This window comes from Lagenorhynchus albirostris, chromosome 17 (genome assembly GCF_949774975.1).
Source record: "Lagenorhynchus albirostris chromosome 17, mLagAlb1.1, whole genome shotgun sequence".
Classification (NCBI taxonomy): Eukaryota; Metazoa; Chordata; class Mammalia; order Artiodactyla; family Delphinidae; genus Lagenorhynchus; species Lagenorhynchus albirostris.
This window is the reverse complement of record NC_083111.1, coordinates 13275786-13291603: the sequence shown is the minus strand read 5'-3', so window position 1 is coordinate 13291603 and position 15818 is coordinate 13275786. Positions and strand designations below refer to the sequence as shown.

The 15818-nt window shown below is 39.7% G+C and overlaps 1 protein-coding gene across 1 annotated transcript in view; it reads right to left on the bottom strand.

Annotated features, from left to right (window-relative positions):
• Positions 1-15818, bottom strand: part of PREX2 (phosphatidylinositol-3,4,5-trisphosphate dependent Rac exchange factor 2) — a 285362-nt gene that overhangs the window by 48314 nt on the left and 221230 nt on the right. The window lies entirely within an intron of this gene.

Here is a 15818-nt window from a genome sequence, read left to right as displayed (position 1 = left end):
ATCCCTAAGGTTTACAAGCATTCATAGGACTTCAGTATTTTTCAGAATATGACAAATAAATTCTCACAGGGAATAAATTTCTAATGCAGTTCCCTTAATTACAAAAGTCCTGCAATACCCCTTAATCAAAATTTACAAGAGAGTTAATGGTAAAACTGGATTAATGCCAAAACTGACTGTGGTTTATTATGTTTCTGAGGTTAGTAAGAATGAAGTCATGGTTCTCTGTCTCAAAACAGCAAATCTTATTAAGACCATTTTGAAAGCACTCCTGCTACTTTATGTAGGAGGAACAGTAAGTTTCCTTTCATGCAGGCATACATCAGGCTTTGTTGTCACAACTTGTAAATGAACCCTGCCATATAAAATGGATATATTATGATATTTTCCATTTAGTCCCTATAGAATAAAATACCAATGAAAGAGGTGATAATGTCATGTTACAATAAATAGTGGTATAGATATATCCAAGTTAAATAGTAACTACAATGGAACAAATCTTGGGTAAATATCTCATACAATCTAGCAGCAAAGGCAAATACACAGGTATCTAGAATGCAGGGCAGAAAGTGATAGGTACCTTAAAAGGTACAGAAAGTTATTGGGATACACCCACATGAGGAAGAAGGAAGGCCACATAAGAATATGGTACATGAGTTGGATTTTGACGGATGGATAGGACAGGTCAAAATGGGAGAACAGCATTTCAAGTGGAGGAAACACCATAAACAGAACAGAAAGAGCCATGGATGAAGCCAGGCTGGCCAAAGAGCAGGTTCATGTCAGGCAGGGAGAGAAGGTGCTGGGTAAGTGGGCTGGATCCATATTGTGAGGAAATTAAATACCAGACTAAGGAATCGTAATGAATTTGTTAAGCAGTAGAGAAGCACTGCACAGTAAAAACTTTGCTACCCGTAAAAAAGAATAAATGGAAAGAAGTACATGACCCATAAGATACGACAATTTAGGGAAATTAGAGCTGCAAGAGACCCTAGAAATGAAAAGACTAGTTCAGCATTCGTAACAAGACCATGGCAATGGACATAGGGAATCGATGTTTGCCAGGAGAGAAAGAAAACGAGTTCGGAGAACATCGAGATTAGTTTACGGAGAGTTATGCAAGTTAATGTATTGATACTAACAAGAATTAGGAAAATGATTTCTCCAACAAGTAAAGAATTAGGGTCATAGCTCTATAGGGTCAGGCTGATGCTCCAGGAATGGTCAGGGTTTTACATAAAGAGAGACCACACAACAGCCTGACCTGATATACAATTTAAACATATTAATTTTGTCATAGGAGATACTCAGAGGTTAAATCAATGACAAAAGTGATTGGCATTTGGCAATCTCATTTGGCACTTGTTTTTGCTTTTTCTGGGCATGCTGGAGGATATCCAATTTCTAAGATAGGTGATTAAGGCATAAGAGCCACTGGTGTTTTATAAATAAGGAGGAACAACTATAGTATTCAGCTCAGGTCTCCACTATATTCTTGTTTCTTCTCCAGATCATTGCTTATGAGATCATCTCTATATTTATAATAATTTATGGAAATTTCTCACTTAGCCAGACTCATATATACTTCTCCTAATATCGTGTCCTACTCCTAAATATTCTGAACTGTATCAGGTAGCTTTGGGATTTTAGCATTTACTCTGCATTTCCAAAAGGAGCTATGACAATGGTCAATTATGGATATTAATCATAGACATGATTATATATGCCATTATTACAGTGGCACAGCAGTCGACTATAGGTGTGACTGTTTCATTGAGTATTACTGTTAAACTGCATTTGACTATCATAGCACTTAAGTTAGGAAAAAAAAAATTCCACAGAAAATCTCATTAAGATACACCGATCTTTTGTATAAAGGAGAATCACCGGACAGGTTCAACCTGTGCCTACATATGGGCAAAGAATACATGATGAGTAAGTAGGTAGGAGAATGTTGATTTGTCCCTTCATCCCACCTACCTTCTGTGTCCATAAACATTAGCCTGACTTCTCTGGACTAGGCTTTATTTAAAGTTACATGAAGAGAAACTCTGAATAATGAGATAGACTTGGATTTGCTTGGATAAATTTGTCTTTTGGCTTGTCAAAACCAGAGCACCTAGGGTTATAGGTGTTGTTACAAAACTGCCTGTTATCAATTAAGAGCTCCATTTCTACTTGAGTGTCAGGGAAAAAAATTCCTGGAAGGTTAACAAGACAATACGTGTGACCACAGAGAGCAAGACTTTCTCACATTATAAAAAAAAAAAAAAAAAATCCCTCTGAGATTTCTCTTAGGCCCCGAAAACAGAATTATGGTGTCAGAGACAGTGGAGACATACCCCACTCCTCCCTACTGCTGTTGATAACCCAATTTCATTCTTCTTTTTTTTTTTTTTTTTTTTTTTTGCGGTACGCGGGCCTCTCACTGTTGTGGCCTCTCCCGTTGCGGAGCACAGGCTCCGGACGCGCAGGCTCAGCGGCCATGGCTCACGGGCACAGCCGCTCCGCGGCATGTGGGATCTTCCTGGACCAGGGCACGAACCCGTGTCTCCTGCATCAGCAGGCGGACTCCCAACCACTGCGCCACCAGGGGAGCCCCACTCTTCTCCTTTTTGACAACCTTCACTCAGTGAGTTGACTGGATTAAAATCCTCTTCTCTGCTTCCCAAACCCTCCTTTACTCCACGAGGAATTTTGCTCCTCTTTTCATGAGTCTTCTAGGGTGATATTCCTTTCCTGCACCTGCAACACGTACATACCACCATAGGCACCATCTACTGTTAAAATTCTGCATAAAAACAGATTTCCCAATGGCAACACCATGCCCAGCCATTACAGAGCACAATCTTCGTGAAAATGGACAGAGAAAGCAAATCCTTAAAAATAGGAAATCCTTCCCAAGAATAAAGTTTAATTATATTTTTAAAAATCTCATTACACCCAGGAAAAACCGTAAAGTCAAGGAATATTTCTGTTTTTAAACTAATTGTATTTAATTTAATAACAATTATGTCTCCAGAAAGTGTGGCATGCCCATATTAAAGGATGCTTTTTTAGGTTTAAACTCATAAAAGTCTTATAATGGCTCAACTGACAAGAAGTTGACAGGTCAGTGCCTTCTCCACATCTTTCTGTGTATTCCTTACTTGACTCCAGTCGGCCTTCAAAATTACCGTTATAAAGCACAGATATGAGCATTTCATTAACTTGCTTAAAGACCTTCAAATTCTCCCAGCACCCAAAGTCTACACCTGGGGTATTCAAGGCCTCTCTTAACAATTCAGCAACAAACTTCCCGTCCCATCTCTCACCTCTTCAGCCTGCCATGTTCAAGTTCGAGTCCTCTTAACATACCAACCACATGAAAATCTCTCCACCTTCTCTCGTGTTACTCTCTCTGCCTGGAATGGCCTCTCACCTCCTCTGCTTGGCAAAATTCCACTGATCCTGCAACACCCTGCTCAAATATGACATCTTCTTGAGAACTTCCCCACTGAAACAAATTTATCTCACTATATGACACCAAGTTGCACTCATTCTGTCCACTCTGCTAAATTGCATACTCTCAGTGGGCAGAGACCCTTTTTTCTTTTAACATTTTTACTGGAGTAGAATTGCTTTACAATGTTGTGTTAGTTTCTGCTGTATAACAAAGTGAATCAGCTATATGTATACATATAATCCCCATATCCCCTCCCTCTTGCATCTCCCTCCCACCCTTCCTACCCCACCCTTCTAGGTGGTTTGCTTTTTTTTAAATAAAAATTTATTTATTTATTTTTGGCTGCGTTGGGTCTTCATTGCTGTGCGCGGGCTTTCTCTAGTTGCGGCGAGCAGGGGCTACTCTTCGTTGCGGTGCACGGGCATCTCATTGCGGTGGCTTCTCTTGTTGCAGAGCACGGCTCTAGGTGCGTGGGCTTCAGCAGTTGTGGCTCTCGGGCTCTAGATTGCAGCCTCAGTAGTTGTGGCGCACAGGCTTAGTTGCTCCGCGGCATGTGGGATCTTCCCAGACCAGGGCTCGAACCCATGTCCCCTGCATTGGCAGGCGGATTCTTAACCACTGCACCACCAGGGAAGTCCGAGACCCTTTTTTTGAGGAAGGATCAATTTTTTTAATGTTCATGCTTTTTTAAAATTGTGATATAGTGGATGTACAATATTATATGTTACAGGTGTACAACACAGTGATTGACAATTTTTAAAGGTTATATTCCATTTAGAGTTATTATAAAATATTGGCTATATTCCCTGTGTTGTACAATATATCCTTGTAGCTTGTTTATTTTATACATGATAGTTTGTACCTCTTTATCCCCTGACCCTATCTTGCCCCATTTTTAAAAATTTTGTGATCCCATACCCAAGACAGTGCCTGACTCATAGCCTGCAACTAATACTTGATGTAGTATTGAACTGAATTGAGTTTTATGAGAGCTATAAAGGAATTGGGGTTTCCACACTGTCAAGCAACTAAATATATGTATGACCTAATAGAGAAAAAGAAATATATTAAATATCTTAATTTTTAAAATAGATAAAATAATTATTATGCATATTTGAAAAAGAACTCTTTGTAGGAAGGGTTCTTCTTAAGTTTATAAATATTAGACTACATCTCAATTAACACTGAAGCACAATACTTAAAGGATTTAACAATCATCAGAACTTAAAAATAGGGAGGGCCTTCCCTGGTGGCGCAGTGGTTGAGAGTCCGCCTGCCGATGCAGGGGACACGGGTTCGTGCCCCGGTCCGGGAAGATCCCACATGCCACGGAGCGGCTGGGCCCGTGAGCCATGGCCGCTGGGCCTGCGTGTACGGAGCCTGTGCTCTGCAACGGGAGAGGCCACACAGTGAGAGACCTGCGTACCGCAAAAAAAAAAAAAAAAAAAACAGGGAGGAAGGGCATTTCAATATTCCCTCCTTGGTGAAAGACAGCTATGATTAAGAGAAAAATATACATAAGGTCTCTTGCAAGACTCACAGGAATGCTGTTTTACCCATAAATGACTAGCAGAAATGATACAGCAAAATTCTTGTTCAGTTCTAAATAAGAAAAGACAAAACCAAACATGATTAAGTACTATCACATTTAGATGTTAAATGTCTAATTCTTGGCTATTATACTTTTACACTAGAACCTATAAAAAGCTGTGATTTCCTTTAAGTGGCAAAGTCCAAGGCCCTTCGTACAATACCTGACACATGGCAAATTACTCAATATTAGCAATCATTATCATCATTTTTATTCATTACTTAACATTTTTAAATTTTTAAAATAAAAGTTGTATATATTTAAGGTACAGAATAAGATGATCTGAAACACATAATGAAATGAGTACTAGAGTCAAGCTCATTAGCATATCATTACCTCACACAGTTGCCATTTTTTTGTGTATGTAAAATTTCCTGGATTCTACTCTCTTAGCATGCTTCCAGGGTTCAATACAGTATCATCAAGTACAGACAACATGCCGGTACATAAGCTCTCTAGACTCATTCATCCTACATAACTGCAAATCTGTACCCTCTGACCAACATCGTCCTATTTCCCCCACCTCCCTATTCTACTCTGTTTCTCTGAGTTCAACTTCTTCTTCTTCTTCTTCTGTTTTTCCAGATTCCACATATAAGTGATATTATACGGTATTTGTTTTTCTCTGTCTGGCTTATTTCATGGAGCATAATGTCCTCCAGGTTCATCTCGCTGTGCCCTGGCCATAAGGTTTCTGCTAAGAAATCTGCTGATAGCCTCATGGGGGTTCTCTTGTATCTGAGCAATTTTTTTCCTTTGCTGTTTTAAAAATTCTCTCTTCGTCTTTGAGTCTAGACAATTTTATTATAATGTGTCTTGGAGAAGAACTTCCTGGGTTGAAACTTTTTGGAGACCTATAAATTCATGAACTTGGATATCCAAATTCCTACCCAGATTTGAGAAGTTTTCAGCTATTATTTCTTTAAAAAACCATTCTGCCCCTTTCGTCCTCTCTTCTCTTTCTGGGGCTCCAGTAATAGGTAGGTTGTTTCTCTTAATGGTATCCCATAATTCATGTAAGCTTTCTTCACTGTTTCCCTTTTTTTTTTTCTTTTTGTTCCTCTGACTGGATAATTTCAAGTATCCTGTCTTCAAGTTCACTGATTTTTTTCTTCTGCTTGGTTGAATTTGTTGTTGAGGTTCTCTATTAAATTCTGCAGTTCAGTCATTGTATTCCTCAACTTGAGGATATTTGTTTGGGTTTTATAAATGGTTTCTATTCCTTTGTTGGACATCTCATTTTGTTCATTCACTGTTTTCCTAATTTAGTTGTCTGTGTTTTCTTATATTTCACTGTATTTCTTTGAGAATCCTTCTGAATTCTTTGTCAGGAGGTTTACAGATCTCCATTTTTTTGGAGTCAGTTATTGAAGCTTTTTTTTCTTTGGTGATGACAGGTTTCCTTGATTATTCATGATCCTTGTGCTCTTGGGTTGGTGTCTATGCATTTGAAGTAAGAGGCAACTCTTCCAGTCTTTACCGACTGGCTTCAGCAGGAAACGCTTTTCACCAGTCAGTCCCCACAGAAATTCTGCTGGCGCCATCTGGCGGAACCTGTAGGCAGGCAGGTCTCGTGCCTGGGCCAGCCGGTGGACAGGCTTGGCGTTTGGGTCTACAGGGACCAGCCTGGTACCTGGGTCTGCAGGAGCCCACCTGGATCCTGGGGCCATGGGGGCTAGACTGGTGCTGGGGTCCACAGGGAAGATGGGTGCTCACGTCACTCTCCTTCCCCCAGGGGGAGGGTGCCTCTCTCCACACTGGGATGGCCAGACTTGAGGGAGGGGTGATGGGGATACTGTGAAATGGCCTCCTCTTCAATGCATCCTTTCTTATTTATGTGCTCCATTCAGATGCTGTAATCCTTCACCTAGAATCCTTAGCTCTTATGAAGTCATTTTTATTAATAGATAGTTGTTCAAATTGATGTTTTTGTGAGGGGAGGAGCATTGGAAGCTACTAAACTACCATCTTGCTGCTGTCACTACCCCAGTATTATTCATTCTTTAAGACCCATCTTTAACAACACCGTCTCTCTCAAACTTCCTAAGGATCTTCAGAGTCAGCGGCTCTTCCATGGACCCCAGCAGCTACTGCATCCCTACACATCAGTACCTATTGTTGTGATCTGAAAAGCTCTGTTTACATGTTTCTTTCCCCCACTAAACTATAAGCACCTTGTAGACAGAGACAATGTACGTGTACCTTTATTACTTTATCACCTTACACAGTGCCACGCACACTGTGAGTATTCAATACATTTTGGTTGAATAAATAAACGAATAATTAACTTTCCTAAAATTCCTGCTGAATAACAGGTCTAAACCATTTCCAAGAAGAAAGTGTCTTCTTTCAAGAAAGAGTCTGTGTCCAAAAGTATTAGAAATCATCTATCACAAATAGCTGTTGGTCAAGAAAAATATTGCCAAGCATAGTAAATTTTCCCCATCACAAAGCAAACATACACTCTCACTATTTTGCTTATGAACCTTACTTAAAATGGAAAAATATTAACTGTCTGAAAAAGACAAACTGGGTCACTGCCCTATTTTGAACTTTGAAAGTGTTTAATTAAGATCTGCTGACATATGGGAACATATGTTTATGTATGACTGATTCACTTTGTTATAAAGCAGAAACTAACACACCATTGTAAAGCAATTATACCCCAATAAAGATGTAAAAACAAAAAAACAAAAAAACAAAAAAACAAAAACAAAACAAAACAAAAAGATCTGCTGAAGCAGTGTGGAACTATCACTGTCTTCTAAGATATTAAGGCAGACAATTCAAAAATGAGTCTCATCTTGTAAAAAATTGCACACATCTGCTTCAGAAGGAAGGCTTGGGAAATTGTAATATGACTAGAAATACTGACATACAGACATCTGAAAGATGTCATTAGCAGAATTTAGAAATAGTGAGTATGGTAAGTGAAAATACATTAAGAAATTGAAGGTCTCTTGGGACTTTTTCTTTGTAATTTCATTCCTCAGATGAGCAAACAGATCACAGGTAAGTTTTAAAGAACTATTTGGAATTGAACATGATCTCTGTGAGGGCAGGGGCTACACCATGTTACCACTGTATGCCTGGCACCTAGAATATTGCCTGAGCCAAAGCAGTTGCTCAGTAAATACTCGTTAAATGAATCATTAAGGAAAAGTGAAAATCGGCATGGATAGACAAGAAATCAAGTCGTCCACTACTGAGTCCTTCCTGCAAAGAATTTTAAGTTTGATCAAGTGCAATCTAATAAAAATGTAAACTGAGTGAAGTAAGTCAGACAGAGAAAGAGAAATATTGTATGATACTGCTTCTATGCGGAGTCTAAAAAAAATAAAAAATAAAAATAAATGATACAAATGAACTTATTTACAAAACAGAAACAGACTCACAGACTTAGAGAACGAACTTATGGTTACCGGGGGGAGAAGTGGAGGGGAGGGATAGTTAGGGAGTTTGGGATTGACATGTACACACTGTTATATTTAAAAAGGATAACAAACAAGGACCTACTGTATAGCACAGGGAACGCTGCTCAGTATTATGTAACAACCTAAATGGGAAAAGAATTTGAAAAAGAATAGATGCATGTATATGTATAACTGAATCACTTTGCGGTACACCTGAAACTCACACAACATTGTTGATCAAGTCTACTCCAATATAAAATAAAAAGTTAATAAAAAAGTAAGTACGTCTTCATCTATCCATGTATCTTTTAAACACTGCCCAATAACGTCCTTCCTCTTCCAGTCCAAATTTCTCCCAAAAAAGTCTACCTCAGTAATTCTCCTTCCAAACCTCTGAACCACTCCCCTTAGCTGACTGCAGTCAGATCTCCACCCATCCCACTACTCAAACCGTTCTCCCTATTAATGCCAAATCCAGTGGACATTTTCCAGGTGTTATTTTCTGAATCTCTTCTTACAGATGCACTCTTGATCACCCACTCCTTCACATTCTCTATCCGCTAAGTCTTTTGACATTGGGCTGGTGCCTTGTTGGTTCCCACACAATTCCTTAACCTTGCCTTTCTGCCTCTTCCACGGGCTCTTCCTGACCTGCCCCTTCAGCATCTGATTCTGCCTCACCTCACTATTCTCCCTCTGAACCCTCTCCTGGGTCATCTTTCTTTCCTCTCAGGGACTCAAATCTGTGCATCTCTAAGCTCCAGATCTGTGTGTTTACTTATGTGTTCAATAAATAAATACTTTGCAAGCCAGGCACAGTACCAGGCACTGGGATAAAAGGTGAAAAAAAGACAGTGTTTACCTGCAAAGAATTTATGTTTGAGAGCGAGGACAATAAATAGGTAATTACAATCCAGCGTGACGAGTGATCTAAAAAGGGTTATTAGCAGAGTGTTAGAAAAGCACATCAGTGAACACATTAGGACAAACAGTGAAGTAAGTCAGAAAGAGAAACAGAAATACCGCACGCTAACACATATGTATGGAATCTAAGGGAAAAAAAAAAGGTCATGAAGAACCTAGGGGCAAGACGGGAATAAAGACACAGACCTACTAGAGAATGGACTTGAGGATATGGGGAGGGGATAGGGTAAGCTGGGACAAAGTGAGAGAGAGGCATGGACATATATACACTACCAAACGTAAGGTAGATAGCTAATGGGAAGCAGCCGCATAGCACAGGGAGATCAGCTCGGTGCTTTGTGACCACCTAGAGGGGTGGGATAGGGAGGGTGGGAGGGAGATGCAAGAGGGAAGAGATATGGGAACATATGTATATGTATAGCTGATTCACTTTGTTATAAAGCAGAAACTAACACACCATGTAAAGCAATTATACCCCAATAAAGATGTTAAAAGAAAAATAGGTACTAGGCAAAGGGAATGAAGGGTCTTTAAGGCATAAGGAAAATTTAGGAGTGAGAACAGAAGTTGTCCATTTAGATCGTGGAACTTAAGTCTCTGCAAAGCTTTTTAATTCCCTCCAGAGAGGGGAAGGCATGAGAAATGGCAGTTGGGTGATGACTCAGCAGATCTAAACAACAGTTGAATGAATGAATGAGTGAATGAAAAGGTAAAGAAGGAACAAGAGGGGGAGGAGGTGATAGAGAAGAGAGGGACAGACACGGGGGGTGGGGGTGGGGGACGACAGGGAAGGAAGGGGGGAGGAAGAAGGAGAGGGAGGGAGAGGGTGCCTCACCCTTTATTTATCATGGATTCCGCTATGTTGGTTTAGATATAAATGACGAGGCAAATGATGTAAGACTTACAAGATTCTTCCATTGTCCTGACTGTTGATAAACCACTGTAAATCTGTCTAACCTTCCTGAAATCCTTGTAGCATTCAGCAACAGGGACTTGAGAATAATAAGAAATACTAAGCCTACACTATGGATATGAGGGCATGTTCTTAATACTTTCATTCAATTACTTCAATACTCTTTAAGCAACTATTTAGATATAAAGCCATGTTCTGTTTCAGGAATGCGGCACTGCGGAGACAAAGCTCCTCCCCTCAGGGAGCTTGCACTCTAGCACACACGAGGGGTGGTGTGAATCTGTCTTTCTTCTCTGGTGAAAGTCTGAAAAGCCCGACTCCAGAAGCCTTTCTGTGTGGGAAAACAGCAACTCCTAATGCTGGCTCTTCCCACATCTGCTTTTCTACTATAGGCAGCCTTGTTCCCTATGTGGTTTTCAAAGACATTTCTTCACCCAGACATGAGACAAGCTTGCTCTCCCTGCTTCAGAATCTGCCCTCGGTTCACCTTCCAATTTCCACCTCTGTTTAGGGAACATGCACACATATATGAAAGACCAAAGCGACATCTCTCACCAGCAATTGTTTACTTTAAATTCTAGCCTATGTGGTCTAGCTTAGTACCTCTCAAAATGTGGTTCTCAGACTTAAGTACAGAACTTGTTCCCAAGAGTTCAGAAATTGCATAACAATTTATATTGCCTCAACATGCAAATAACTAACAGTACTTTTGTTATTGGATAGGAAATTGATCAGTCCAGTAAGTCGTACGTGGCGTGAGCTGCAGAAGAGTCACGCACAGGAGGGCTACAGGGCGATAAGTGATATCTGAAGGTTAGTTTGTCAACCATAAACCAAAAGGGTATAAAAACTGAAATCAAACATAAACATTTGTTTTTATTTACAACTTATCTCTACTGTCACTTTGTCAATCAGAATTTTAAAAATTGATGGTTTAATATAATTAACTATATGAGGGAAATCAAATTGGTAGAATTTATCCATAATTTATGGATGACAATACAATTTCATTTTATTTTTGTTAAGAAATTGTGTTTAAATCTTCCCTTCCTGTGAATATATATCTCTGTGAGACTGGTTTTCTTCTATTAGGAGGGTTACAGGTTATTAAAACAAGCATAGAAAGGGTTTAGAGGCGCATTTTCCCCTGTAAGCTAGGCTGCCATCCCAACCTAGATTAGTTACCAAACAAGAAACTACTCATTTCTCACATTTAAAACTTTCAATATTGGTATATGCAGTGTTTGTTCAAAGTATACATAAAGATGTTGACTATGGGGAATCACTATTTCTCTCATAACTTTAATTTTGATTGCAAAATAACAAAAATGACCTCAATGGCAATACTTTACTAATTGCCCAAAGAATCTGGAAGCATTCGAGGTAGTGCAGAACAGAGCTGAATGTGATACCTTCCATTTAGCTTTTAATTACAAATTGTATAAAAAGTTATTGCTTCTAATACTGTCCTTGGAGGTATGTGGAAGCCTTCTTCTGCTTTGCTCATAGCAGTTGGGCAATCACCGTTTCTGTCTTTGGGCTAAATCCAGGCCTGGAAGCATAGCTGGGGCTGTACATCCTTCTGGATAGTTTTTCACAATTGCCTCTTTTATAGTTTTTCTGGTGTGAAATCGAATGACGCATCTAGGTTGCTTTCAGGAGTATCTCTGTGCACAAATAAAACTCTTCCAGCTCCATCCTGAAGAGTTATTTTACGTAGATTCCCTCTGTCTTCCCCACTGGGCAGTGAGGTCACCTGCTCCAACACTGAGTACCCTGGGAAGCCCTTGATACTAATTTTATTCTCCAAGTAAGTTGCTCTGCAGGAAACCCACAAAATCCACCATCCATGAAGCTCACCTTCAGGTACAAGTCTTTGTGATCAGCTACCCCTTATGCTAGGCAAATACTGAGGACTGTACAAACCTCCTCTCAGCTAACACTCCTGTCAGCCTATGAGGCATCACTTAGCTCCACTGGACAAATAAGGAAATCAAGGCTCAGATATTGAGAAACTGCCCCAAGTCAGACCACTAGTCAATGCAAGAGTGGGGACTGGAATCCAAGTGTGACCAACTTTCCCTCCTCTAGTATATTACTGCAGCAGGCAATTCCAGATCATTAACCTTCTGGTTTTTCTCATTTGTATCACTGTAGAAATTGTAAACCAACTGAAAAAAAAATTTTCCCTTGACCTAAATGTAACTTGGTCTATTAAGCATATTTCTGTTTTCTCTTACTTAGCTCATAAGAAATGCAATGAGCATCACATTAGATCTACTAAAAATGCTTCTCCTTTAGACTAGGAAGGGATTTGTTCATTTTTTTTTCTGTGTTTTCTGAATGTGTCTGATGTTACATCTGAGTTCACTGATTTCTCAAGTATCAAGATGAAGTTCAAAGTTTATATCAATGGAAGCACCTCTAAGAAGCTTTTAACTTATTAATGTGTACACAATTGTATGAAATATGCTATGAATGGAACAGAACTATAGGTTTTTAATTTTGCATGATGAACATGTCAATATTGACTAGGCTTAAAAGAAAATATCCTATTGAGTTTACTTTTATTCTACTAAAATATTTTATAATTATAGTGTATCATTATTATATAATTAAATTATATTATATCTAATATTACTTAGTATATATTTCAATACTTTATTTTGGGATTTGATGCAAAGACCATGGCTGATAATGCAAGCTGATGACATTTAAAATTTATGCACATGAATTCCCCTTCCCTGACAACGTGTAATATCCTATGAGGTGCCTTCACTATGAGGGCAAAAAAAAATACATTAGTGGGTTTGATTCACAGTCAGACTCCAGACATAATTTCTTTCATTTCCAAGTAACAATAAGACTCCAACTATTTCAGCCCCTTTTACTTCTACTCTGGTCTTTGTTATAGCTTCTTTTCTAGTTCTACAGCTATGAAACTACCCCTTTTCAGAAACAACAAATCAGAATTCTTCCTTGTCCTTTGAAATTCCCATTTTCTTCAAAGAAGGTTTTACATATTTGTGTTGTACTTAACGCTTTTATTGTAAGTGATTAAAGTTGCATTAAATCACTTCCCCAAGCCAAACACAATAATACTGGGATCATTCCCTACTTCAGAGAAGTAGTGGAGTGCTGTAATAAAAGTGAGTGTTGTGACAGGGAGATCAGCTTGGTGCTTTGTGACCACCTAGAGGGGCGGGATAGGGAGGGTGGGAGGGAGACGCAAGAGGGAGGGGATATGGGGATGTATGTATATGTATAGCTGATTCACTTTGTTATACAGCAGAAACTAACACACTCTTGTAAAGCAATTATACTCCAATACAGATGTTTAAAAAAAAAAAAAGTGAGTGCTGTGGAGCTGGAAATAGCTAGTTTGAGAGGCTTGGTGTCATCACTGCCGGATGCCTGCATTTGAGCAATTCACCGACCCTCTCTGTATGTGAGGTGTTACCACCCGGGAAGTTTCATGCCTTATTTTGGCTTTAGCTATGTCTGACCTCTATGTGAATGACTCCAGCCTACTGGACCGAGACTCTTGGATGTCAGTCTCACATCTCAAATCCAATTCAATTCAGTATCTTGCACTACAACCCCAAAGGAGCTTCTCCGCTTGTTTCCTCACGGTATCAGAGAATAATCCAGGCACCCAAACCAGTATGTCTGTGTCTCCCTCTCAACATTACCATGTATTTAGTGGAGAAGATTTTTTTCCCCTAGTTCTCATATATTTCTAAAATCTATGCCTTCTTCTCCATCTCCATTTCTATCTGCATAGGGTTTTTATTATCACTTGCCTGAACTATTTTAATAGCTTCCTAATCAGTCTTTCTGACTCTAGTCTTGCCCTCACCCCTAACTGGTCCTCAGTGGTATCCCCAAGGCTGCTCAGTTAAAAATGTGTTGCTCCCTCGCCACTGAGAACTCACAAGTGAATAGTGTCACTTACAGGCTTCAGCCTAAGCTCCTCAGCCGGCAGGCATCTGAGGTCCCCCGTGGCCTGCGCCTGCCCACCCCCCTCCTGCGTCCTTTCTGCCTGTCTTCACCTGTCACGGTTCTGCAATGCCTTTGCTCTTATCACTCCCTCCCACTGAAACAGCCTGTCTCCTGTCCTGCATCTGGCCCGCCAGCAGTCATCTGTCTGAACTCCCCCATCCTCGGTCTCTCCTAAGTGATCCCCTTCTACGCTCCCTGGGCATCCTGTAACCACCATGATGGTTAGCAGAGAATTTCAAAATTACCTGTTCACCACATCAACTCTTCCTTCCCTTTCAGATTCACAAGGTCATGTTGTCTAACTCATCTCTGTATCCCCAATACTGTACACATTCCTGCACTTGCATACAGGTGCACAATAAATACTGCTGAAACATAGGGAATATTTCCAAACCCATTCAATACTGACATCAGAGCCCACACCATTCACCAGACATTCTGTTGAAAATCATCATGAGGTCAGTCAGGACCCCACCACTGTTGATGTGCTGTGTTCTGGTTTGCCCCAAATCATCTACATACAAGCATTCATTAATCACCTATTAACAGCTACCTTATCAGCAGTGGGTAAACCAAAAAGAGAAAGACAAGGTGAAAAGGAGAAACAGATACATATAAAAAGAATATAAAGCATAATGTGGTAAATGTTATAACAGATGTCTAAAAAGGGAAAATAAGGAAAAAAGACTAGCCTTAGGGAGGTGGGAAGACCTCTCAGGGAGGATGGATTTTGAGGTGTATCAAGAAAGACGGGAAGGAATTGGTTAAAGCAATGGAAACTGAAGTCCTTGTGGCTGAAATTACCAGAAGCCAAGCAAAGATGTGTTTGATTTTCTTCCTGAACGACCGACAGAACTTCACAAACTTGAACCTATGTAAGATAGAACTTTGCCCTCCGTTGAAGTCGGGTGGTCTATGTAACTAGACAGCTCATTTACAAACATAAGGCTCTTACTCTTCACATAAATTACGATTTTCAATAAATCCATATTAATTTCTTCTAAGTTACAATTATGTCTTTTCTCTCAAAAGCTCTGGGCCCAGGCTAAATTTCCTGACTGGTGAAGGGGTGAAGTTTTGAAAGGATAATTTGTGATTCACTCACTTTCCATGGTCCATCCGCCAAAACAAAGAAGTTTGAAATGTCAGCAAAAAGGAACCGAACAAAAGCAACAGGAAAAATATTCACTAAAAGAGCTTGACTAGGATGCTCTGAATATATTTTTTAAAGACTGACTGTCCTCATGATCAGCTAGAAAAGTCAGCAGAGTTAAAAATAAGAATCAGTCTTGCTTCCATAAGCACGGACCATTTTTCCTCACAGAGTGTATTTCTCTAACTGATTCTTCAGAGTGTGCTTATTTTCTCTTTGATACTTCCAGCTCTAATTTATCCTTTGGGAAATTCGGAACACAAGGTACTTTGATCTTCCCTTTGCTTTGGTGAAAACAATAGCTTTCCTTAGCTTGCAGAGAGATAATTCTCTTCAAATGTTTCTTATTGAAGACGATTTGACTTGCTTCTATTTGT